The sequence below is a fragment of the Tachypleus tridentatus genome, chromosome 11 (assembly GCF_004210375.1).
Source record: "Tachypleus tridentatus isolate NWPU-2018 chromosome 11, ASM421037v1, whole genome shotgun sequence".
Lineage (NCBI taxonomy): Eukaryota > Metazoa > Arthropoda > Merostomata > Xiphosura > Limulidae > Tachypleus > Tachypleus tridentatus.
In genome coordinates, this window is record NC_134835.1 from 32,167,130 (window position 1) to 32,193,057 (window position 25,928).

Below are 25,928 nucleotides of genomic sequence, written 5' to 3' on the forward strand. Positions count from 1 at the left end.
TAAACTTTTCCAAATAAACTTTCTGTTATTCACAAAATTTAACTTACCCGGTTTTTCTCACATACTCCACCAGCGTTTTTCAAATCACCGGTCCAGGCTAGGCCTAAAGTTCCTCCCTCAAAATCTCGGTAAGTAAACATGTAGGCCAGACAAAAAGCATCATAATCCTCTTCAGAAAATAGTTCCAAAAATTTTTCCACCCCATAGTTTCCCGGAAAGCGATAATGAGGATCTCTGAGATCATTTACGGTGTAGACTTTTATTCTTTTGATCATGAAAGATATGTTATCGGAACGACCATCTTGGTTAAAGTCTGCAGTGGGAGATTAAATATAAGATATTTGAAATTACTAGATTACACTGAAAGAGGTTTGTTGAATTCCAAAACGAGTAAGTTGAATATAATGAGGAAATTAGAAAATAAAACCTCTCAAGACATAACTGAAAAACAATAATAATAGGCCCGGCATGGCCAGGTGGTTAAAGCACTTGACTCGTAATCCGGGGGTCGCGGGTTCGAATCCCCGTCACACCAAACATGCTCGACCTTTCAGTCGTGGGGGCGTTATAATGTTCCAGTCAATCCCACTATTCGTCAGTAAAAGAGTAGCCCAAGAGTTGGCGGTAGGTGATGATGAATAGCTGCCTTCCCTCTAGTCTTGCACTGCTTAATTAGGGACGGCTAGCGCAGATAGCTCTCGTGTAGGTTTTCGCGAAATTCAAAACAAAACAAAGCGCAGATAGCCCTCGTGTAGTTTTACGCGAAATTAAAAAAAAAAACTAATAATAATAATTACATGCCAAGAGACTGAGGGAGTGTGTTTTTTTCTTTTTTCATAAATGTTAAAAGAGATAAATCTATATTACAATTACCGTATTTCCCGGGGTCGAAAACGCTATTTTTCCCCCAAAGTAAGTCTCAAATATTTACCCTGTGTCTTCCAGGCCATAGGTTACGTTGCTCATAGGTCTAAACCTAAGCCTAGACGAAGCGTTCCGATACTAGACAGTAATCCAAGCCCCTCTGTATGACCCAAAATGAAATGTATAAGTTACTTAGTATTAAATAACAAATAAATAAACAAGATAATTACAAAATGCATTGACAATTCCGCAGTAGGATAAGATAAACCAGTCAATGGTCTAATTTATTTATTTTCCATCAAATAATGACATTTTTACTCATCTCAAACGATCTTGATGTTAAGGCATCATTATAAGAACGTACGAAAAGTAAAATTGCGGAAACACTACCCGGTAACGGCAGCCATTTGCAAGATATCGTAAGTTTGTTTCAATTCCGTTCAGGCCATTCTGTTCTGTTGTTGTGTTACGATTTCAAACACAGACCTCTTCTCTGTAAAAGTTCAGCTGAATCAAATTTGTGAACAAAGTCCATATTATTTACGGCTTCTACAAAAAAGGCACTCAGAGAATAGGCTTAAAATAACGTTATTACATAGTAGTACAGATATTCTAGTCTTAATATAATGTACACACTTTCAAAGGTAGATGTAATCAGCACGTGGCTCACAAAAACCAGAAGTAGGCAAGAGTATTTTCGTACCGTAAGTCACTAAACAATTCACGAAACATCTTGGTAAGATTGGTGGAAGTGTTACTATCTTATTCTTATGTTTATCTTTTTTTTCTTCTTCAAAATTAGCTAATCAAAATGGGGGTGCGTCTTCGATGGCGAGAAATACGTTATTTAAACTAATTAAACATAGAAACTAAACTAGATAAGTTATACTTTTAAGCATATTACTATTACTACTAAAATCAAAACGTATTTGGAACGATCCACTCAATTTTATAACATTTCATCCATTTTTCTCATAAAAATATGGTAACAACATATAAACAATTACACAACGTTCAATATGTAACATTATGACAATTACTCTATTTCAGTAGAAATACTTTTTAATGTTCAATGTTTAAATTAACGTCGTAGTTTCAAAAGATATTGCATAAGCACCCTCTTCGTTTAAACTTACGGGAAATAATATAACGATTTTAGAAGTCCGATTATAAAACTCAGAAAATTAACTTGGGTTATTTCGGCAAATAATAGAACAATCGAAGTTGCAATATTGGAATAAATGTCTCAGACCAAATTTTGAATCTCAAAATTTAAATTACCATAGGTGTGGTTTGTGATTATAACTTCGAATACTGATAACTGGAAGTGTCCATGAATAATGTGTTTGTACAAAAAAAGGGAAAACGCACCATTAGGCCTAATTGAAAACAAAATGTAATATAAAGCCTAATATTATTTCGAACCGTACAAGAAACCGGTATTATTAAAGCACAGCTGTATAAAAAAAAAACAGTTATAAACTGCGGTTATCTGTAAAAAAAACAACTAACCTTAAAACTTTGTATTAATATTTCTGTACCTTATTCCAATCTGTTAAAACGAGAACTAAGTTCTCCCGGAAAATTATTCCAACTTAAATGTATGTTTAAATATCAACTTGAGATATCTGCTTTCAAATAAAGAAACAGAAAACAAGAGTTCTTCCAGGTATTTCATTTACTGATGGGAAATCAACTCAACAGTGACTGATTCATTTTTTTCGAAAATTTGACAGCAGTGCATGCGGTTTGATAAAGTTCTTCTTTTCTGGGCAATTTTCTGTTTGATGGTGTTTGGTATTGTTTACTCTGAAGAAAATGATTGAGAGCGCTTTTCTCGTGAACGTGTTATCAGTGTCTGCCACAGGCATGTCTGTCAAAGCTTGCCATGAAGATTGTATAAACTTAATCACGTGATGTGCCGTCGGGTACTTAAAAAGAAACAAAAAAAAAAAACAACCACAACTTGCCACTACAGATTCATGCTCATATAAAAAACTAGTATGCTTTGTAGCTTACACTTGTTTTCTGAGAAAGCACGTTCAATATTTTGTGAATTTTTAAAAGTTGATATAAATAAAAAGAAGAAACTTATGATAATTTCTATTAAACGAAAATTTCTAGAATTAATAAATTAATAAAAAAACATTTATTAGCGCTTTTAAAGGTAAAGGAAATATATTTTAATGTTTAAACTAATGTTCCATATCTTCGCATGTCAGTTACTCCGTATCACAGTGGAATACAAAAGTCGATTTATAACATTATAACTCTTGTATTCTAAACAGGCTTAATTTTGTAATGAACAAACTTAGGCCTGTCTATAATAGAAGACCCAGAATGTATAGACAGGCCTAAGTCTGTAATAAAAAGAGGCCAAACATATACAAGTGGTTAGTTTGCTCGGACTTTGAATCTGAGGATTTGTGGTTTGTGTCTCCTTATCGTAAAAAAATCAGTACATGTTTTGGAGTCTTGGGCGTGCTACAGTAATGATAGTAATTTTCCACTGTTGGCGGCGGGTGCTATTGACTAACTGCCTTCCCTATAACCTATCAAGTGAAAATTAGGACAAGTAACTCCTATGTAGCTTTACGCAAACATTCTGAAATAAAGCTAAAAACACAATGAAACTAGCCCAGAGTTAATCAGCATATCAAATACTAACCGTAATGTGATGGTGCCAATTCCATAATCTACATAAAATACTAACCCTAATATGATGGTGCTAATTTCATAATTTATATAAACTACTAACCCTAATGTGATGTCGGTGTTTCCATAATCTGCATAAAATACTAACACTCATGTGATGGCACCAATTCCATCATCTATATAAAATATCAACCCTACTGTAAAGGCTCTAAATTCTCCCTTTCTATATAAAGTACAGTTTGTTTGTTTTGAATTTCTCGCAAAGCTACACGAGAGTTATCTGTGCCAGCCGACCCTAATTTTCTTGTGTAAGACTAGAGATAGGACAACCAGTCATCACCACCTCCAGCGAGCACGTTTGGTGTGATGAGAATTCGAACCTGCGACCCTTATATGAGAAGTCGAGTGCCTTAACCACTTGGCTATGCTGGATCGATAACTTACACAACAGATGTGATAACAACACCGAGTTCAGTATTCTCAAATATATGATCAATTCTTGCATACTAATTCAATTAAATAATTTGTCGATTTAACTCGGAAAGAGGGATTTACAGTTTCAAAGATTACCACATGTCCTCATCAGATAACAAATATTACATGTTCAGTTTTCTGTTGTGTTGTGACCATAGCAACCCCTTCTTTTCTTTTCGTTTCGAACGATTTCCAACCCATCCAAGTTGTTTCCAAGCCATATCATGAGTTCTAGTATCTGATGCAAGTTCGTGTTTTTGTTGTTTTTTGAACTTAGATATTATTACGCGAGTTTAATAATATGTGACATACTGTTAAACTCGCGAAATAATTCATAATCATACATTGCATCCGGTTAAAGCAGAAAATCTTGCGTTACGTGACATCAATTTGCATTTTGTAATTTTATGAAACAATATGTGAACCAACAAAAAAGCTAGAACGGCCAACAAACACATACAGTTTTGACTGAGGTCGAGGGTGTACGTGATATTATGGTGAGTAATACCTCGATACACGTGCCATGTATATACTTTTAAAAACAATCACCTGTACACATCTTTTATTTTTGCCGCAGTGGCGCTACAATCGCTTTCAAGTCCAGCAGCAGAAGTGAACTATTAATGTCATATCGAAAAATGTAGCGAAAAAAAAAATAATTTTATCAAAAAAAGATGTAATAATCGAGTGGTGAATATTTTATAACCAAAGTATCATATTTGATGCTATTTATAACTTAGTTCTTTAATCGATGGCTTTACAATCTAAACGTGTGTACACAAACATTTGCCAACTTTTCATTCTACTAACAATTAAAAGCACTAAGTGCGAGTAAATGTTAATTCATCTATGTTTACCACATAATAACAAAAATATTAAAATAATATACTGAATAGAATGTAATATAAACACATTTAATAAAAGTGTGAAAAGAAACAGGGAACAATGATGTATCTCCGCAGTTCATTAATTAGAAATTAGAGAAGAAAACAAAAACTGTGCACCGTTCGAATTGGAATATCAAAGTAAATGAAGGATAATATTTTCTGTTCGAGGTTCAGTTTAATTAATAAGATATTACGATCTAAAATAGCGCCTACATGATTAATACGCACGAAGTAGACAGATGGTGTACGTATAAATTTTTGTAAAATAAATTTCTCGTGTCTTTAGATCTTTCCATAATGCTTCAAAATTGTTGAAAAGCGTGACCATTAAAGAGATAGGGAATAATTTACTGAATACAATTTGGGTGTCACAGAAATACATGATAACAGCGAAATGACAGAACGGGAAAACCCAAAACCGTGACGCAGTACGAAACTAACGTGAGATGGTGAGTCGTTCGATATTGATCAGGTGAGCTGCCAAGCTGAAAAGTAAGACGAACACTTGAAACGCTTGGTTATACTGTACACACGAATACGTATAATACGAAGGTCGAAGTTTTGCGCAAGATAAAATACAACCTTAGTCATTTAAAAACACGCAAAAACCCAAGGATTTATAAACCGTATCGCTCGTTTTTGTCCTTTTGTACGAACGTGTAAAACTACATATAATTTCCAGCACTTCAAAGTTGAGTTATATCATGAACTTGAAAGAAGAAACAGACCACACATATAAAAATGTTTCTAAAAAAGTGATTTCGTGTTCACTACATATTTAAAAGGATTGATAAGTGTACCCCCTCCTTGTAGCACAGCGGGATGTCTGCTGACTTACAACGCTGGGAACCGGGTTTCAATACCCGCTGTGGGCAGAACATAGATAGCCTATTATGTAGCTTTGTGCTTAATGTTAAACAAACAAACAGACATAAGTATGACTGCTTTGCATGTGAACAACAACTCTAGTTAAAAGTCGCTACGGACAAGACTACTTCTCCAACAGTGGTCTGTTCTTCAGGAATTTTAACTTATTTTCCAATTCGACTTCTGGAAGGAAGATATCGATCTATGATTCTAACGTTCACCCAAGAGGAACCTTCGTGTTAATCTCTTTAAAGCTGTCACCTAGTCGAGCATCTGATGATTAGGCTTAGCCTATACTGTACAGTGTTAAACTACTACTAGGTTTTTTGTACCCTGTAGTTTATTATTTATCTGTCGCTGTTTGTTAGCAAACACAAAGTTAAACAAAAAAGCTATTTCTTCTGCCCACCGCCGTTATCGAAACCCGGTTTCTAGCAGTATAAGTGGGCAGACATACCCGCTGTGCCATTGGACGAGGGATATCTGTTATCTGAAACTAATCACAGTTGAACTAGGTAAACAAACCTAAGTAGGCTTCACTATGTTATGAATTGTCTCGAAACAGGTAAATATAACCAAATAATAGAAGAAGACGAATGCGGCCCTATTTTTAATACTTTGCTAAGTAGTGGAAATAAATATCGATTTTAAGCCTGTCATAAATAATCCAATATTTAAGTGAACTTTCATTGCAACAGTTTTTATTCTTCCTCAGTCAGAGATTAAACTTCTAATCATTTAATTTGCTTGGTATATCTTCTTCAGTTTCTAATCTACTTTGCAAGTTAATACCATAACAAGCAAATGCTCCTTTCAAATCGTTCGTTTATTTCCTAATTGGATTGGTTTTGAATTTCCCGCAAAGCTACGCGAGAGATATCTGTGCTAGCCGTCCCTAATTTAGCAGTAAAAGGAATAGAGGAAAGGCAGGTAATCACCACCACCCACCGTCAACTTTTGGATTACTCTTTTACTAGCAAGAAGTGGGATCGACCGTCACATTATACCATTCTCACGGCTGAAAGGGCGAGCATGTTTGGGGAGACGGGAATTCGAACCCTCGACCTTATAATTGAGAGTCAAGCGCACTAACCACCTCATCACCTCGGAGAATCGAAACGCCACATTTTAGCGTTGTAATTAATTACTAATAAAAACATTAAGTCATTAATAATTAGACCCGGATAATCGTACAGTCTACTAACCATGACAAAGACTGATATCTAGACTCCACAGTCTTACCGTGAATTCTAAGTGTGTCAGCTAAAAATTAGTAATCATAAACTGTACCCAAAAAATTATGTTACATGCTCATTTCTAACAAGATTGAAAAATGTAGAAGATGAATAAATATGTATGTGTATATATATGTATGTGTACATTATGCCCCATAGCAACAGTTGTTTCGGGGCAAGTTAATCACTTCAGTCGGTTTGAAATATCAACCAGAGAATAGAAATGTTTAAACCACTGAAAACATACATGCATATGATTTACTAAACTCAAACATAGGCTTTTTAAAGTGCTGTCTGTTTATTAGTAAAATGTTTTGCCGTCCTATCTATAAGCCCTTAGTGGCACATCTGAAAAATTTTACCGCTAGGAACTGGGATTTGATACACGTGGTGGGCGGAGCACAGATAGCCCTTGTGCTAAGTAACAAAAAACACCAAAAGCCTATATGTATAGCTTCCCCCCCTCCGTGGTTCAGCAGTAAGTCTACGGACGTATAACGCGAAAATCGGATTTTGATACCCGTGGTGGTCGCAGCACAAGTAGTCCATCGTGTAGCTTTGTATGTAGTTACAAACAAAATGTATCTGCAATGCAAGTTCAAGTTCCCAAAAATAAATATATCCTCGACAGCAGTGTGCTTGACCTACTACGCAGAGCTAATCATTTTAGTAATAATTATACGATTAAAAACTTGAGTGATGTGGTATATGTAACATGTGCCATTAAAACTTGTGTGATGTATATCTACACGTACGATTAAAAACTTGAGTGGTGTGGTATATCTAACATGTACGATTAAAAACTTGAGTGGTGTGGTATATCTAACATGTGCGATTAAAAACTTGTGTGGTGTGGTATATCTAACATGTACGATTAAAAACTTGAGTGGTGTGGTATATCTAACATGTGCGATTAAAAACTTGATTGGTGTGGTATATCTAACATGTACGATTAAAAACTTGAGTGGTGTGGTATATCTAACATGTACGATTAAAAACTTGAGTGGTGTGGTATATCTAACATGTGCGATTAAAAACTTGTGTGGTGTGGTATATCTAACATGTACGATTAAAAACTTGTGTGGTGTGGTATATCTAACATGTGCGATTAAAAACTTGAGTGGTGTGGTATATCTAACATGTGCGATTAAAAACTTGTGTGGTGTGGTATATCTAACATGTACGATTAAAAACTTGAGTGGTGTGGTATATCTAACATGTGCGATTAAAAACTTGATTGGTGTGGTATATCTAACATGTACGATTAAAAACTTGAGTGGTGTGGTATATCTAACATGTACGATTAAAAACTTGAGTGGTGTGGTATATCTAACATGTGCGATTAAAAACTTGTGTGGTGTGGTATATCTAACATGTACGATTAAAAACTTGAGTGGTGTGGTATATCTAACATGTGCGATTAAAAACTTGAGTGGTGTGGTATATCTAACTTGTACGATTAAAAACTTGAGTGGTGTGGTATATCTAACATGTGCGATTAAAAACTTGAGTGGTGTGGTATATCTAACTTGTACGATTAAAAACTTGAGTGGTGTGGTATATCTAACTTGTACGATTAAAAACTTGAGTGGTGTGGTATATCTAACATGTGCGATTAAAAACTTGAGTGGTGTGGTATATCTAACTTGTACGATTAAAAACTTGAGTGGTGTGGTATACCTAACATGTACGATTAAAAACTTGAGTGGTGTGGTATATCTAGCTTGTACGATTAAAAACTTGTGTGGTGTGGTATACCTAACATGTGCGATTAAAAACTTGAGTGGTGTGGTATACCTAACATGTACGATTAAAAACTTGTGTGGTGTGGTATACCTAACATGTACGATTAAAAACTTGAGTGGTGTGGTATATCTAACATGTGCGATTAAAAACTTGAGTGGTGTGGTATACCTAACATGTACGATTAAAAACTTGAGTGGTGTGGTATATCTAGCTTGTACGATTAAAAACTTGAGTGGTGTGGTATATCTAACATGTGCGATTAAAAACTTGAGTGGTGTGGTATACCTAACATGTACGATTAAAAACTTGAGTGGTGTGGTATATCTAGCTTGTACGACTAAAAACTTGAGTGGTGTGGTATATCTAACATGTACGATTAAAAACTTGAGTGGTGTGGTATATCTAACATGTGCGATTAAAAACTTGAGTGGTGTGGTATACCTAACATGTACGATTAAAAACTTGTGTGGTGTGGTATACCTAACATGTACGATTAAAAACTTGAGTGGTGTGGTATATCTAACATGTGCGATTAAAAACTTGAGTGGTGTGGTATACCTAACATGTACGATTAAAAACTTGAGTGGTGTGGTATACCTAACATGTACGATTAAAAACTTGAGTGGTGTGGTATATCTAACATGTGCGATTAAAAACTTGAGTGGTGTGGTATACCTAACATGTACGATTAAAAACTTGAGTGGTGTGGTATATCTAGCTTGTACGACTAAAAACTTGAGTGGTGTGGTATATCTAACATGTACGATTAAAAACTTGAGTGGTGTGGTATATCTAACATGTGCGATTAAAAACTTGAGTGGTGTGGTATACCTAACATGTACGATTAAAAACTTGTGTGGTGTGGTATACCTAACATGTACGATTAAAAACTTGTGTGGTGTGGTATACCTAACATGTACGATTAAAAACTTGAGTGGTGTGGTATATCTAACATGTGCGATTAAAAACTTGAGTGGTGTGGTATATCTAGCTTGTACGATTAAAAACTTGAGTGGTGTGGTATATCTAGCTTGTACGATTAAAAACTTGAGTGGTGTGGTATATCTAACTTGTACGATTAAAAACTTGTGTGGTGTGGTATATCTAACATGTACGATTAAAAACTTGAGTGGTGTGGTATATCTAACTTGTACGATTAAAAACTTGAGTGGTGTGGTATATCTAACTTGTACGATTAAAAACCTGAGTGGTGTGGTATATCTAACTTGTACGATTAAAAACCTGAGTGGTGTGGTATATCTAACATGTACGATTAAAAACTTGTGTGGTGTGGTATATCTAACATGTACGATTAAAAACTTGTGTGGTGTGGTATACCTAACTTGTACGATTAAAAACTTGAGTGGTGTGGTATATCTAACATGTGCGATTAAAAACTTGTGTGATGTGGTATATCTAACATATACGATTAAAAACTTGAGTGGTGTGGTATACCTAACATGTACGATTAAAAACTTGAGTGGTGTGGTATATCTAACTTGTACGATTAAAAACTTGAGTGGTGTGGTATATCTAACATGTGCGATTAAAAACTTGAGTGGTGTGGTATACCTAACATGTACGATTAAAAACTTGTGTGGTGTGGTATACCTAACTTGTACGATTAAAAACTTGTGTGGTGTGGTATACCTAACATGTACGATTAAAAACTTGAGTGGTGTGGTATATCTAACATGTGCGATTAAAAACTTGTGTGGTGTGGTATATCTAACATATACGATTAAAAACTTGAGTGGTGTGGTATACCTAACATGTACGATTAAAAACTTGAGTGGTGTGGTATATCTAACTTGTACGATTAAAAACTTGAGTGGTGTGGTATATCTAACATGTGCGATTAAAAACTTGAGTGGTGTGGTATACCTAACATGTACGATTAAAAACTTGAGTGGTGTGGTATATCTAACATGTACGATTAAAAACTTGTGTGGTGTGGTATATCTAACATGTACGATTAAAAACTTGTGTGATGTGGTGTTTCTAGCTTGTATGATTAAATCAAGTATTCAAAAGCATATAGTCTGGTTACTGACACAGACGAATTTGATACGAAACCAGCGTCTTACCTACACATAAGTGGTGAAACTAGTGTCTTATCCATACATAAGTAGTGAAACCAGTGTCTGATTTATACATAACTTATGAAGTCAGTGTGTTACCAGATATTTGCATGCCTAACGCTTCAACCTACTTAATATCTTAACGTAAAAAATTATTATATTAATATATCTTTAAAGATATTCATCGAACCGAAGAAAAATGTTATAACATTTGAATATTTTTTTTTAAAACAAGCGAATGGGGAAAACAAGTCTTAAAGAGTAGGTGCTTTCTACTTTTATTTAAAACCTAGAATTATAAACAATGAATTAACCTGTCAGTTACTGTATTTTTATTTATTTTCAACGTATGTCTTAAATCGTTGTAGTTTCCTTTTATTGAGCATTAAGGCCATTAAAATGTGCCGAAGTTGCTAGATCTGACAGATACGTTATCCGATATTCCAAAGCTTCAGTTCAACTCATGGTTGTTTTTTATCATTCTTTGCACACGATAACAACAATAACAAAACTGAAAGTTTATATCTCGTGCCGTGAACAAATAACTAGAAGCACCTAAAGAAACACATCAAACATTTCATAGTCTCGTGTTTATTCTCGTCCCCATAGATTTTGTACTGAAATACTTTCTATATAAATGTTCGAGGTAAAAGCTGTGAGACACGTTCAACGATTCGTGAAAGGTGCTTTTGACAAGTTTAATATTTTCATGCAAGTTCCACCTTGTCGCAACCAATCTTTGATTTAAAGAAACGGGCGATTTCAATTTTCTCTATCATATAAGTTTTCGTTTCTAACGCTCCAATGTGTGTAGTTTTATATACGTAACAAAACCGTCGTACAAGAACAACGTAGCTTATACGTTTGGAAACATGCAAGTTATGACAACTAGATGTTTCCACAACAGTGATCCAGTATATTTTCCTTATACACTTTTGAAATTGATTATATGTTTAACTATTTATTGTTTGTTTGTTTGTTTTGGAATTTCGCACAAAGCTACTCGAGGGCTATCTGTGCTAGCCGTCCCTAATTTAGCAGTGTAAGACTAGAGGGAAGGCAGCTAGCCATCACCACCCACCGCCAACTCTTGGGCTACTCTTTTACCAACGAAAAGTGGGATTGACCGTCACATTATAACGCCCCCACGGCTGGGAGGGCGAGCATGTTTGGCGCGACTCGGGCGCGATTGTTTTTGTTTGTTTGTTTTTTTGGAATTTCGCACAAAGCTACTCGAGGGCTATCTGTGCTAGCCGTCCCTAATTTAGCAGTGTAAGACTAGAGGAAGGCAGCTAGTCATCACCACCCACCGCCAACTCTTGGGCTACTCTTTTACCAACGAAAGTGGGATTGACCGTCACATTATAACGCCCCCACGGCTGGGAGGGCGAGCATGTTTGGCGCGACTCGGGCGCGATTGTTTTTGTTTGTTTGTTTTTTTGGAATTTCGCACAAAGCTACTCGAGGGCTATCTGTGCTAGCCGTCCCTAATTTAGCAGTGTAAGACTAGAGGGAAGGCAGCTAGTCATCACCACCCACCGCCAACTCTTGGGCTACTCTTTTACCAACGCAAAGTGGGATTGACCGTCACATTATAACGCCCCCAGGGCTGGTAGGGCGAGCATGTTTGGCGCGACTCGGGCGCGAACCCGCGACCCTCAGATTACGAATTGCACGCCTTAACGCGCTAGGCCATGTCAGGCTTAACTATTTATATTACACAGTTTTACAACTGAAAATATATATATTTATACACCAAAATTGTATTTTGCATTCTTGCAACCAATGATATAGTTATTCTTATTTTAATAGTTTTATGATTTATGATTATGTACTTTTTATGTTCCATCGTTTCGTAGTTGATGATACATGTGCCCGTATTTTTAATATAACCTCTATCAAATGATGCCCGGATTCTTCTTACAAAGTTTTCGCAACTCACGATAAACATACGTACTTGTATTTGTATTTGTTTTTGCTTTTGTACTTGTATTTGTTCCACAATCAAGTTTTGCGCAGTAAAGACGAACATCAATATGTTATTCACTTCGTAATGAGACGTCATTACGTTTTAGTTCACCAATAATAAACTTCAGATGTTTCACGATTTATTTTGCCTTTAGTTGTATATAAAAAACAAGACAAAAACGAAATGGAATAACCTCCTATTTTAATCAAGTTCGTTACGAAACTACGAACAAAAATGCATCGATTCATCAATATCGTTGGAACCTATTACTCATGGCTTCCATCGAACTTTTTCTAGAAGTCTGTTTAAAACCTCCAACTGAAATGTTCGACAGCAATTAGTTTTCAAGAAGAAGAAAACAATGTTTGGGAACTTTTGACCTTAATCTAAAAACGGTTACTTGCAGAAACGCGAGATCGAATTTTGTTGTTTTTTTCTGTTATGTGTTTCTAATAATAAACGATGGGTGCTATTAAACTATTTTTATTAGGCGTGTTTCTCAATATATCAAGGTCAATTGTAACGCTAGTAACCGATTTCGTACACATGTCGATAGCCTAAAACACAACCACTTGTTATAGTTCTAAAAACAAAATTACCCAACTTTAGACGCCATTTTTATACCAATTGCTATTTTAAACATACAGCACCGTGTAATTGTTTTTGTCTATATTTTATGCGTGGCGCTTTTCTACTATAGACTCACAAACTGTTTTATTACCATTTTTAATAGGAACAAAAATATGTTCGCTTCGGTTTGGCAAAAATGTAAATTAATAAATGCTGATAAAAGTTTATTGTTTACTTGCTTAATTATTGTCACTAATATAATACGCTAAAAAGTCACGTGCACATCCACTTAGAAGTATCGACTTCTCAATTGGCTGGAAACTGAGCACAGTTTATATTTGCACTTAATAACATAGGCCTGCGATTATTCTATTTTGTTGGATTTTTATATTTTTTTATACGTTCTACACTAATTCCTGTACGCTGAATCCGAAAATGATATCCATTATTCCTCATCGCTTACAGAGGTTTTTTTTTTTTTTCACAAAACGTCATACGTACGTTTACATAAGTGAATCATTTTGAAATCGGATCACATTTTCTTGTGCTTAAAATGGTGACAACCACTGGCTCTAGATTTCTTTAGACCAGTAGCGACGTTTTTTTGTTGTTGTTTTTTAAATTTTGCGCAAAGCTACTCGAGGGCTATCTGCGCTAGCCGTCCCTAATTTAGCAGTGTAAAACTGGAGGGAAAGCAGCTAGTCAGCACCACCCACTCTTGAGCTACTCTTGTATCAACAAATAGTGGGATTGACCGTCACATTATAACGCCCCCCACGGCTGAAAGGGCAAGCATGTTTGGTGCGACCTGGATTCGAACCTGCGACCCTCGGATTACGAGTCAAACGCCTTAACACGCTTGGCTATGTCGGGCCCCAGTAGCGACGTGAGAGTCTTATCGATCGTTCTAGAATCCAAATATAACAATAAAAAACGTTCATTGTGGTAAAACAAATAATAGTGTGATCTAAACATGAGTTGTCTTTTTTCTTCCCGGTTTGTAAGACTCCTTACGTGACGGAAAAAAAATCAATACTATATTTGAAACCTGCGTAGCTGAATTATGGAAAATTAGTTATTAAAACTAGAACAACATTTTTATGAAGTGTAAGTTGGAACAAAGGCTTGTGCAACTGCCTAATTTAAATTTAATTTTACAGAAAATGGATATTCTATCTCTGTTTAAATTAAATTGTCTTTTAGTCCCAATCAGTAATCCAACACTTGTCTTCAATGTACTCGGTTTCGATTATTCTACTGTGTTAAAGTATAAATAATTAAAATTCGCTTCAAAGAAAGTCCGTACGTCATCTATTTTTAGCTGTCCTAACATAGTATAAAATGAGTACGTTATTATATGCCTTCTAATGTTAATCGTTTTAACGTCCAATATTTAAAACAAACTTATATGTAACTCGAGACCAACGCCACCTGCGTGGGTCGTTGGGAGTTACTACAAGTATGGAGCTGAATTTATTTAAATATTCAGTAAAGTTAATACTGCTGTGTAATAACGAGTGGTTTATATAAATATTCTTCCCATAACTATTGTGTTTATTGTGTCTTGTCCAAACTGGTGTGCAAAACATTTTATCTGCAATGGTGTGATTAAATGGTCATTCCAGTTTTCATCAGTTTCTGTTCAATTTTTTTTTACTCTTGACCATGTTGGAATCCGAGATAAAGAGATATGTGACACCACAACAAAACCAACCTGTTCTGGCCGTATAACAGCATTGCTTATTCCACTACCTGGTATGGCTAGGTAGTTAGGGCGCTCGACTTGTAATCTGAGGGTCGCGGGTTCAAATTCCCACCACACCAACCACGCTCGCTCTTTCAGCCGTGAGGAGCGTTGTAATATTACGATCAATCTCACTATTAGTTGGTAAAAGAGTAGCCCAAAAGTTGGCGGTGGGCGGTGATTACTAGTTGTCTTCCCTCTAGTCTTACACTATTAAATTAGAGACAGCTAGTGCAGATAGACCTCGTGTAGCTTTGCGCGAAATTAAAAAAAAAACCAAAAAAACCTATCTTATCCCATATTTGAGTTTCAAGCCCGTACAGCTCCACGTCACTTGGCAAGTGATTTGGATGGCCAACATCAAAACAGATTTTTCCCAGACAAAGCCAGCTATTGCTTATTAGCCTTCTGGTTTGCATAAGAATCATATATAGGAAGTTGTTTTAGCAACGTTCCACTCTGGCCACAGTGTTCCTTCTTACTGTTTACTGTGTGAACCTTGTGACACTTATGTTACAAGTGTTTCTTTCACTCAGTACGATACTGACCCGAGGTACTATTTTAGACATATTTTATATTATGGTGTACCTTTAACCTAAGAAGATGTCATTGACAGTGATGACATTGGTTGTTCCTGGACTCAATTTACATTGGTGGACAGAGTGCACCTAACCTGTTGTGCACTAAAATAAATAAACAATTGTCTCGGCCACCTAGTCTTTTAGACTCTTTTTTTTTTTCTTTTTACGATTGAACTAAATTAATAAAACACTGGTTCTTTTCTGGTTTTTATATTCCACTCTATTGTTTACAGTTATTTTTCTGACTGGGTGTCTTACTAAACAAATACAAAAGACATTTCTAGATAGTTTTGTTTCTTTCATCCCAATAGGAATCATTACGTTATCAATAATACTGAAATACTTAATACTTAAATTTTAATAATCAACCATAACTAGCTATGATTGTTGTTGTTGTTGTTTTGAATTAAGCACAAAGCTACACAATGGGCTATCTGTGCTCTGCCCACCACGGGTATCGAAACCCGGATTTTAGCGTGTAAGTCCGCAGACATGCCGCTGAGCCACTGGGGGGGGGCAACTCGCTATGAACAAATACGTTTTGATACGGTGTAGCTCGCGTGGCGTAGCTTGCATTCGTGTTTTAGAGCTGAAACTAATTTTTTTTATAATTTTACCAAAAGAATTATATCAATATAAGAAAAAACAAAACAGTTTTATATAAGCAGGTGTGTATAAAAGATGAAACACATTCAATTCAATTAACCTAAAAAGAAACACGTATTGCACTCATATTTTCTGTAACTTGTCAGTTTTCGTAAAATAGTGAAACTAGTGTCTGATCTATACATAAGTGATGAACCAGTGTCTGATCTATACATAGATCATGCTTGAATTATACTGATTAGTCACTTCAGTGTGAACTCCCCACTTAATTTATTAGCACATGCAAAACAAAATGAGTCATGAAATTGTACAGATTGGATACACCGCAATTAATCTGTACGGCTCGGCATGGCCAGGCGGTTAGGGGTGCTCGACTCGTAATCTGAGGGCCGCGGGTTCGAATCCCCGTCCCATCAATCATGCTGTCCCTTTCAGCCATGAGGGCGATATAAGAAACGGTCAATCCCGCTATTCGTTGGTAGAGCAGCCCAAGAGTTGATGATGGATGGTGATGACTAGCTGCCTTCCCTCTAGTCTTACACTGCTAAATTACGGACGGCTTGCGCAGATAGCCCTCGTGTAGCTTTGCGCGATATTCAAAAACAGAACTAGACTATCTCCAACTGTACCATTCAGACCTCGTTACATAACCGTTAAAAATCAGTCCAAAAAAACCTTCATCTTAACTGCGAGCAAGAAAATACAGCTTTAGTGGTACTTAGATAGCAAACTGTGGATAGAGAAAGGTGTGACGTAATATGTTGAGTTCTGTTTTACTTATTTCTGTGCTGATAGGAAGTAAATACGTACAAACAATCTCAGTGCCAGTTCTATTACAACACTGCAAAATTGGACAGATAGTTTAACGTTGACAGAAATGTTCTCGTAACAAAAAGAACGAATAACACCAGAAAGTTGCTGAATCTACTTGCCAATAATGTCAACCCCATAATGACACATTTCCACCAGGATGGAAAAAAAAATGTCTTCAAAAACAATAATGCAATATCTGTATATACATGATAACAGAGAGGCCTGTCAATTTTGAACCGAAATCGTAAAGTCACAATCATCCTAAAAACGTAGTTTGTTAGAACTCTTTCACACTAGATATATATAAAGATGTGAGAAGATAAAACGGGAGAGGGGAGGGTAAAACGTCAATAGAAATAATACCCCCCCCCCGTTATCAGAATAGATAAATCCCTTTCTGAGGGTCGCCCGCTGATACAGTGGTACGTCCACGGGTCTACAACGCTAAAATAAGGGTTTACAGCCCGGCATGGCCAAGCATGTTAAGGTGTGCGACTCGTAATCTGAGGGTCGCGGGTTCGCATCCCCGTCGCGCCAAACATGCTCGCCTTCCCAGCCGTGGGGGCGTTATAATGTGACGGTAAATCTCACTATTAGTTGGTAAAAGAGTAGCCCAAAAGTTGGCGGTGGGCGGTGATTACTAGTTGTCTTCCCTCTAGTCTTACACTATTAAATTAGAGACAGCTAGTGCAGATAGACCTCGTGTAGCTTTGCGCGAAATTAAAAAAAAACAAACAAACCTATCTTATCCCATATTTGAGTTTCAAGCCCGTACAGCTCCACGTCACTTGGCAAGTGATTTGGATGGGCAACATCAAAACAGATTTTTCCCAGACAAAGCCAGCTATTGCTTATTAGCCTTCTGGTTTGCATAAGAATCATATATAGGAAGTTGTTTTAGCAACGTTCCACTCTGGCCACAGTGTTCCTTCTTACTGTTTACTGTGTGAACCTTGTGACACTTATGTTACAAGTGTTTCTTTCACTCAGTACGATACTGACCCGAGGTACTATTTTAGACATATTTTATATTATGGTGTACCTTTAACCTAAGAAGATGTCATTGACAGTGATGACATTGGTTGTTCCTGGGCTCAATTTACATTGGTGGACAGAGTGCACCTAACCTGTTGTGCACTAAAATAAATAAACAATTGTCTCGGCCACCTTTTTTTTTTCTTTTTACGATTGAACTAAATTAATAAAACACTGGTTCTTTTCTGGTTTTTATATTCCACTCTATTGTTTACAGTTATTTTTCTGACTGGGTGTCTTACTAAACAAACACAAAAGACATTTCTAGATAGTTTTGTTTCTTTCATCCCAATAGGAATCATTACGTTATCAATAATACTGAAATACTTAATACTTAAATTTTAATAATCAACCATAACTAGCCATGATTGTTGTTGTTGTTGTTTTGAATTAAGCACAAAGCTACACAATGGGCTATCTGTGCTCTGCCCACCACGGGTATCGAAACCCGGATTTTAGCGTGTAAGTCCGCAGACATGCCGCTGAGCCACTGGGGGGGGGCAACTCGCTATGAACAAATACGTTTTGATACGGTGTAGCTCGCGTGGCGTAGCTTGCATTCGTGTTTTAGAGCTGAAACTAATTTTTTTTATAATTTTACCAAAAGAATTATATCAATATAAGAAAAAACAAAACAGTTTTATATAAGCAGGTGTGTATAAAAGATGAAACACATTCAATTCAATTAACCTAAAAAGAAACACGTATTGCACTCATATTTTCTGTAACTTGTCAGTTTTCGTAAAATAGTGAAACTAGTGTCTGATCTATACATAAGTGATGAACCAGTGTCTGATCTATACATAGATCATGCTTGAATTATACTGATTAGTCACTTCAGTGTGAACTCCCCACTTAATTTATTAGCACATGCAAAACAAAATGAGTCATGAAATTGTACAGATTGGATACACCGCAATTAATCTGTACGGCCCGGCATGGCCAGGCGGTTAGGGGTGCTCGACTCGTAATCTGAGGGCCGCGGGTTCGAATCCCCGTCCCATCAATCATGCTGTCCCTTTCAGCCATGAGGGCGATATAAGAAACGGTCAATCCCGCTATTCGTTGGTAGAGCAGCCCAAGAGTTGATGATGGATGGTGATGACTAGCTGCCTTCCCTCTAGTCTTACACTGCTAAATTACGGACGGCTTGCGCAGATAGCCCTCGTGTAGCTTTGCGCGATATTCAAAAACAGAACTAGACTATCTCCAACTGTACCATTCAGACCTCGTTACATAACCGTTAAAAATCAGTCCAAAAAAACCTTCATTTTAACTGCGAGCAAGAAAATACAGCTTTAGTGGTACTTAGATAGCAAACTGTGGATAGAGAAAGGTGTGACGTAATATGTTGAGTTCTGTTTTACTTATTTCTGTGCTGATAGGAAGTAAATACGTACAAACAATCTCAGTGCCCGTTCTATTACAACACTTCAAAATTGGACAGATAGTTTAACGTTGACAGAAATGTTCTCGTAACAAAAAGAACGAATAACACCAGAAAGTTGCTGAATCTACTTGCCAATAATGTCAACCCCATAATGACACATTTCCACCAGGATGGAAAAAAAAATGTCTTCAAAAACAATAATGCAATATCTGTATATACATGATAACAGAGTGGCCTGTCAATTTTGAACCGAAATCATAAAGTCACAATCATCCTAAAAACGTAGTTTGTTAGAACTCTTTCACACTAGATATATATAAAGATGTGAGAAGATAAAACGGGAGAGGGGAGGGTAACACGTCAATAGAAATAATACCCCCCCCCCGTTATCAGAATAGATAAATCCCTTTCTGAGGGTCGCCCGCTGATACAGTGGTACGTCCACGGGTCTACAACGCTAAAATAAGGGTTTACAGCCCGGCATGGCCAAGCATGTTAAGGTGTGCGACTCGTAATCTGAGGGTCGCGGGTTCGCATCCCCGTCGCGCCAAACATGCTCGCCTTCCCAGCCGTGGGGGCGTTATAATGTTACGGTAAATCACACTATTCGTTGGTAAAAGAGTAGCCCAAGAGTTGGCGGTGGGTGGTGATGACTAGCTGCCTTTCCTCTAGTCTTTCACTGTTAAATTAGGGACGGCTAGCACAGATAGCCCTCGAGTAGCTTTGTGCGAAATTCCAAAACAAACAAACAAAATCAGGGGTTCGATTCCCTTCCGTGGACTCAGAGGATAGCCCACTGTGACTTCGCTATAAGAAAGAAACACACACCCTTTCTGAGGAGAACGAAGTGGGACTTTCTAATTTTTATTTACATTCTTATCTCGCTTATTGTTCGTTTTGAAATTCTATTTTTGCTAATTAACTGAATTTGTATCATATTTTAATTAATTTATTTTTTCTACTGATTTTTCACTTGTACGTCTTCCATTTCTTTTCTACCCCTGCTTTTTATTTCGCCACCAGAAATAATTGCCATACCTATACGATTCGTTTAAAAAACTAACATAGACACTTGTTTGTTTGTTTTTTAATTTCGCGCAAAGCTACTCGAGGGCTAGCCGTCCCTAATTTAGCAGTATAAGGCTAGAGGGAAGGCAGCTAGTCATCACTACCTACCGCTATCTCTTGGGCTACTATTTTACCAACGAATAGTGGGATTGACCGTCACATTATAACGCCCCCACGGCTGAAAGGGCGAGCATGTTTTGGTGCGACCGAGATTCGAACCCGCGACCCTCGCTCAGATTACGAGTCGAACGTCTTAACATGGATACTTCTCTACTGGATTTCGGTGGACTCAGCATATAGCCCGATGTGGCTTTGCTATCAGAAAACACACATACACACACGCTCTGCTGAATTATTATATAAAACCTGAAGATGAAGAGTTCGTATCATTGGTTTGGTTTGTTTTGAATTTCATGCAAAGCTGCTCTAGGCCTATTTGCGCTAGCCGTTTCTAATTTTGCAGTGTAAGACTAGAAGGAAGGCAGCTAGTCATCATCACCCACCGCCAGCTCTTGGGCTACCCTTTTACCAACGAATAGTGTGATTGAATGTCACAATATAAAGCCCTCACGGCTAAAAGTAACCACCTGTGGCCATGCCGGGCCTCATATTAACAGGTTTCTTTTATTGTGATTTAACTACATAGGAGGCTGATGCATCTTTATAGGTTCTAAAATGGTTTGACTTTACCTGTATTTCGGAAAATTCCGTTGACACGTTGAACGTGCCTCGTCATAGCCTCGATACATGCTTCTTCACTGCCCATCTTCTGATAGAACAGGTGGTCGGCTTGAAGATACAACATGCATGTGGACTTTTTTAAATCAAGGGTCACCGGTTGACCAGGATCTGTTGCTGTTGTTTGGACCCGTTGACCCGACTGAAGTCCGTGGGGCTCAAACTGGGTCTGTAAAATCTTGTCTTTGTAGTGCAGTGCATCGATGTCTCTCCAGTAGATGGCGTTATCGTCGACGACCTCTCGACGGAGACGAACATATTTAGAGTTTGAAGAAGGTGTATTATGTAAGGCCTTTCTTTGGTTTCTATCGGTATGTGTGTCTATTTCAGCAATATCACGAGAACGAGAAAGATGGTCGTATTTTGCTAAATGAATGTAAGTATGGTTTGTAGTTGAAAATCTGAAACGTGTTCGAATTTTACTATGCGAAGCGTGAAAGGAATACATGTTACCGCAACACTTTTTGTCTGGTTTCAATCTACGAACATTCGGCTGCAGTTTCTCCGAAAACAATGAGAACTTCTTCGGTGAAAGAGAATGCGCTGGTAGCGAAGAGGAACCTTTTAACTTGTCATGAAGCTGCTGAGAAAGACACGTGTTTTGTACAGGAAAGTGGACGTCAGACAGTCTGTACATAATGGAATGAAAGGCCGTAGGTGACACAAAATGACGAGAGGCTGGTTCGACGTGATACTCGTCTCCACTTCGAGAATAGATTACACCGTCAAAAACTCCGTCCTGGGTGAGAACGCCTTCTGCCGTAGATTCTTTGTCATCTGTACCAGGAAAAAAAACAACAACTTTATTTAACATCTTTTAAAGGACTAGAATGTTGAGTTTACCTGGGCATGTGGAGTTAAATTACATATATTCAGCTAAGACATTTCCACCGTATTTGTGTGGAATTGATGGAAATTTCAGGAATAATTTTCCCAAAAAAAAGAAAAAGAATTGCGTGTCAATTATAAGGATCAAACTCTGAATTCTAGCGTACTTAACCCTTAATAATATTAAACGGTTTCCAGGGCTCGTTAATTTTTTTCTTTCTTTCGTAGCTCGGCATGGCCAAACGTGTTAAGGCGTGCGACTCGTAATCCGAGGGTTGCGAGTTCGAATCCCCGTCGCGCTAAACATGCTCGCCCTTTCAGCCGTGGGGCGTTATAATGTGACGATCAATCCCACTATTAGTAAAATAGTAGCCCAAGCGGGCGGTGATGACTAGCTGCCTTCCTCTAGTCTTACACTGCTAAATTAGGGACGGATAGCGCAGATAGCCCTCGAGTAGCTTTGTGCGAAATTCAAAAAACAAACAAATCTTTCTTTTATAGCTAGCTAGAACGTTTTGATGTTTCTAATATATACTATTCAAAAAAAGAAACGCAAAATGCAAAATATGAGACAAATTGTCAACAAGTTTATTCCGGGTAGTTCTGTATGACATGTGTGAAACTATGCACATTCACTGCTGAACATCCAAAGTCTGCAAAGGCGAAGTCCACGCTCACTAGTTGAAGTTTAACGTCACTCAACGTCAATAACGAGTATGCCCCCCCGTGAGCATCAATAACTGCTTGGCATCTCCTGCCCATGGAAGCGATGAGATGACAAAATGCATCCTGTAGAATGGCTGTCCACTCAGCCTGCAAAGGTGCTGCAAGCTGAGATAGAGTCTGCGGTTGAGGTTGTCGCCGTCGCAGACGTCAGTCCAACTCGTCCCAAATATGTTCGATGGGGTTTAAATCTGGTGATCTGGAGGGCCAGGGAAGAACGTTGATGTTGTGGTGTCTCAAGAAAACAGTGGTGAGTCGGGCTGTGTGAGGACGGGCGTTGTCATGTTGAAAAACGTCGTTGACGTTCACCATGATGGGTTGCACATGGGGCCTAAGAATCTCGTCGACGTATCGTTGAGCCGTAAGATTCCCTCGAATGTGCAAAAGGTCTGTTCTGGCATTGTAGGCGATGGCAGCCCACATGATGACACTGCCACCACCATATCTGTCAACATCCTACACACAGTTTGCTGCAAAACGTTCACCTCGGCGACGGTAAACACGGGTCCTTCCATCCTGCCTACGAAGCATAAAACGTGATTCATCGCTGAACCAAACATGCCTCCATCGTCGATGAGACCATACCCCATGTGCTCGAGTCCACTGCAGCCTTGCTTGACGATGTTACTGGGTGAGGATGACGCCTCTGACTGGACGTCGAGGTCGGATTCCTGCATCTCGTAGACGGTTGCGTACGGTCTGATCGAAAATCCTACGCAGCCCTGGTATGGTTGAGGCAGTAGACGTCGCAGTGATGGTCCTGTCCCGAAGGTGACGTAACCGGATGTAGCGATCTTGTGTGGGCGTGGTTACACGAGGTCTGCCAGATGGTGGACGGTCACGAGTTGATCCATATTGTTGGTGACGATTCCATAGCTTTGTGATGGTGCTTGGGTGGACATTCACAGCTCTGGTAACATTTGATCTAGATTCGCCTACTTCCACGCGACCAATGGCGTTGTTGTGTTGTGCTTCAGTCAGTCTTGGCGTAACTGTATTGCGTGTCGGTGGCTTAACACTGAGCTATGGAAACCGAGAACCCGTCACTTTTATAGGGATTTTGCACATGTTGCACTTGCAGAACATGCAGATCTCTCAAACAAATTTATTGGACACGCATGCGTTTTGGCGAAAAATCCGATGTTTTCCTCCGTTTTCAAAGTGCACAACTTTAATTGTCATTTTGGTCTGACAATCAGTGCCTTAACACGTGTAACATCACATACTCTGAGCTTGTAACGTTATTACATATATTTCTCTTTAAAATAACAAAAATATCCCTTTTGCGTTTTCTTGTTTTGAAGAGTATATATTATCTCAGTTTAAAACAAAACACTTTCCCTTGTCTTACCAATATTTTGTATAACTCTCAACAACGTTGGTTCGAAAAAGACCAATACGTCTTCTTCTCTTATTAAGTATTTCGTTTACTCAATGGTAGTTTTTATAACAACGTCGACTTCTTTGTTCTCGCATCTCTTCTTCCGTATTTTTTATGTAAAATTTATGGGTTCATCCTTCTCTCGTATTTCTATGTAAAATTCAAGGGTTCATTGTTCTCCCGTATTTTTATGTAAAATTTAAGGGTTCATCCTTCTCTCGTATTTCTATGTAAAATTCAAGGGTTCATTGTTCTCCCGTATTTTTATGTAAAATTCAAGGGTTCATTGTTCTCCCGTATTTTTATGTAAAATTCAAGGGTTCTTTCTTCTCCCTATTTTTATGTAAAACTTAAGGGTTCATTGTTCTCCCGTATTTTTATGTAAAATTTAAGGGTTCATCCTTCTCTCGTATTTCTATGTAAAATTCAAGGGTTCATTGTTCTCCCGTATTTTTATGTAAAATTCAAGGGTTCATTGTTCTCCCGTATTTTTATGTAAAATTCAAGGGTTCTTTCTTCTCCCTATTTTTATGTAAAATTTAAGGGTTCATCCTTCTCTCGTATTTCTATGTAAAATTTAAGGGTTCATCCTTCTCTCGTATTTCTATGTAAAATTCAAGGGTTCATTGTTCTCCCGTATTTTTATGTAAAATTCAAGGGTTCTTTCTTCTCCCTATTTTTATGTAAAACTTAAGGGTTCATTCTACTTCCGTATTTTTATGTAAAATTCAAGGGTTCTTTCTTCTCCCTATTTTTATGTAAAACTTAAGGGTTCATTCTACTTCCGTATTTTTATGTAAAAATGTAAAACTTAATGATTCATTCTCCTTCCATATTTTTATGTAAAATTTACATAATGTTGAATATTACAAATGGATTCAAGAGTAAAGTATGAAGAATACTGGATTAAAACTATATCTCAAGACAGCTGGTATGGGTATTAACACCTTTACTGATAAAACAGAGAAAAACCTGAAGATGACCTGAATTCGAAACGTTGTTTCATTAGTAAAGGTGTTAACACCCATAACAGCAGTTGTGAGCCACATTTTTACTTCAAATGGGTTTCTTGTCATTAAAAGTATCCTGGACTGTTTCACAAACACCCATGCTTTACTTATGGTCAGTGGGACGTAGTGTGGGGTCACCTCAAAATCTATATTTGTTGGTAGATGGAAAGCAAACTGCAAATGTTTTTTATGAAGAAACTATAATTTTAAAATTTTGAGATGTAGTTTATGTTCAAGTTATTACTTTAAAACATATGACTGATGTTAAACCTACACTGACTTAATTAACTTCATACATTTCACTTCACCTGACGACTAATTTAGTTTGTGTTTATATTTCTAGAAATATTATCTTACTATCCTTATCTCTTCAGGGTTGGGTGTATCAACACCTTGAATCAGAGAATTCGAGTTTCCAGTCCTGTCCCTCACACCCCAAACAAAGCGTATTATGCCATAAGAGTGACTGTCGAATCCCTTTATTAATCAGTCGGAAAAACACAATCTGATGGCTGCTATTCAGTAAGTGTTTTCCTTCTTTTAGTTTAAAAGTAGAAACGGACATGCGCAGATAGCCCACCGTGCAACTTGGAGTGAAAAGTTTAAAATAAAAGTAATTTTCACAAATGTTTTTAATTCACTTATTTTTTCATCGCATAAGCA

General features: G+C 37.4%; 1 pseudogene across 1 annotated transcript in view; it reads right to left on the reverse strand.

Moving 5' to 3' along the window:
* Positions 1 to 25,928, reverse strand: part of LOC143231881 (disintegrin and metalloproteinase domain-containing protein 10-like) — a 51,921-nt pseudogene that overhangs the window by 22,604 nt on the left and 3,389 nt on the right. The window contains exons 2-3 of the transcript XR_013017267.1: positions 21,276 to 22,100; positions 48 to 313 (exon numbers count right to left, since the gene is read on the reverse strand). The product of XR_013017267.1 is annotated as a disintegrin and metalloproteinase domain-containing protein 10-like (transcript). The remainder of the gene's footprint in view (positions 1 to 47; positions 314 to 21,275; positions 22,101 to 25,928) is intronic.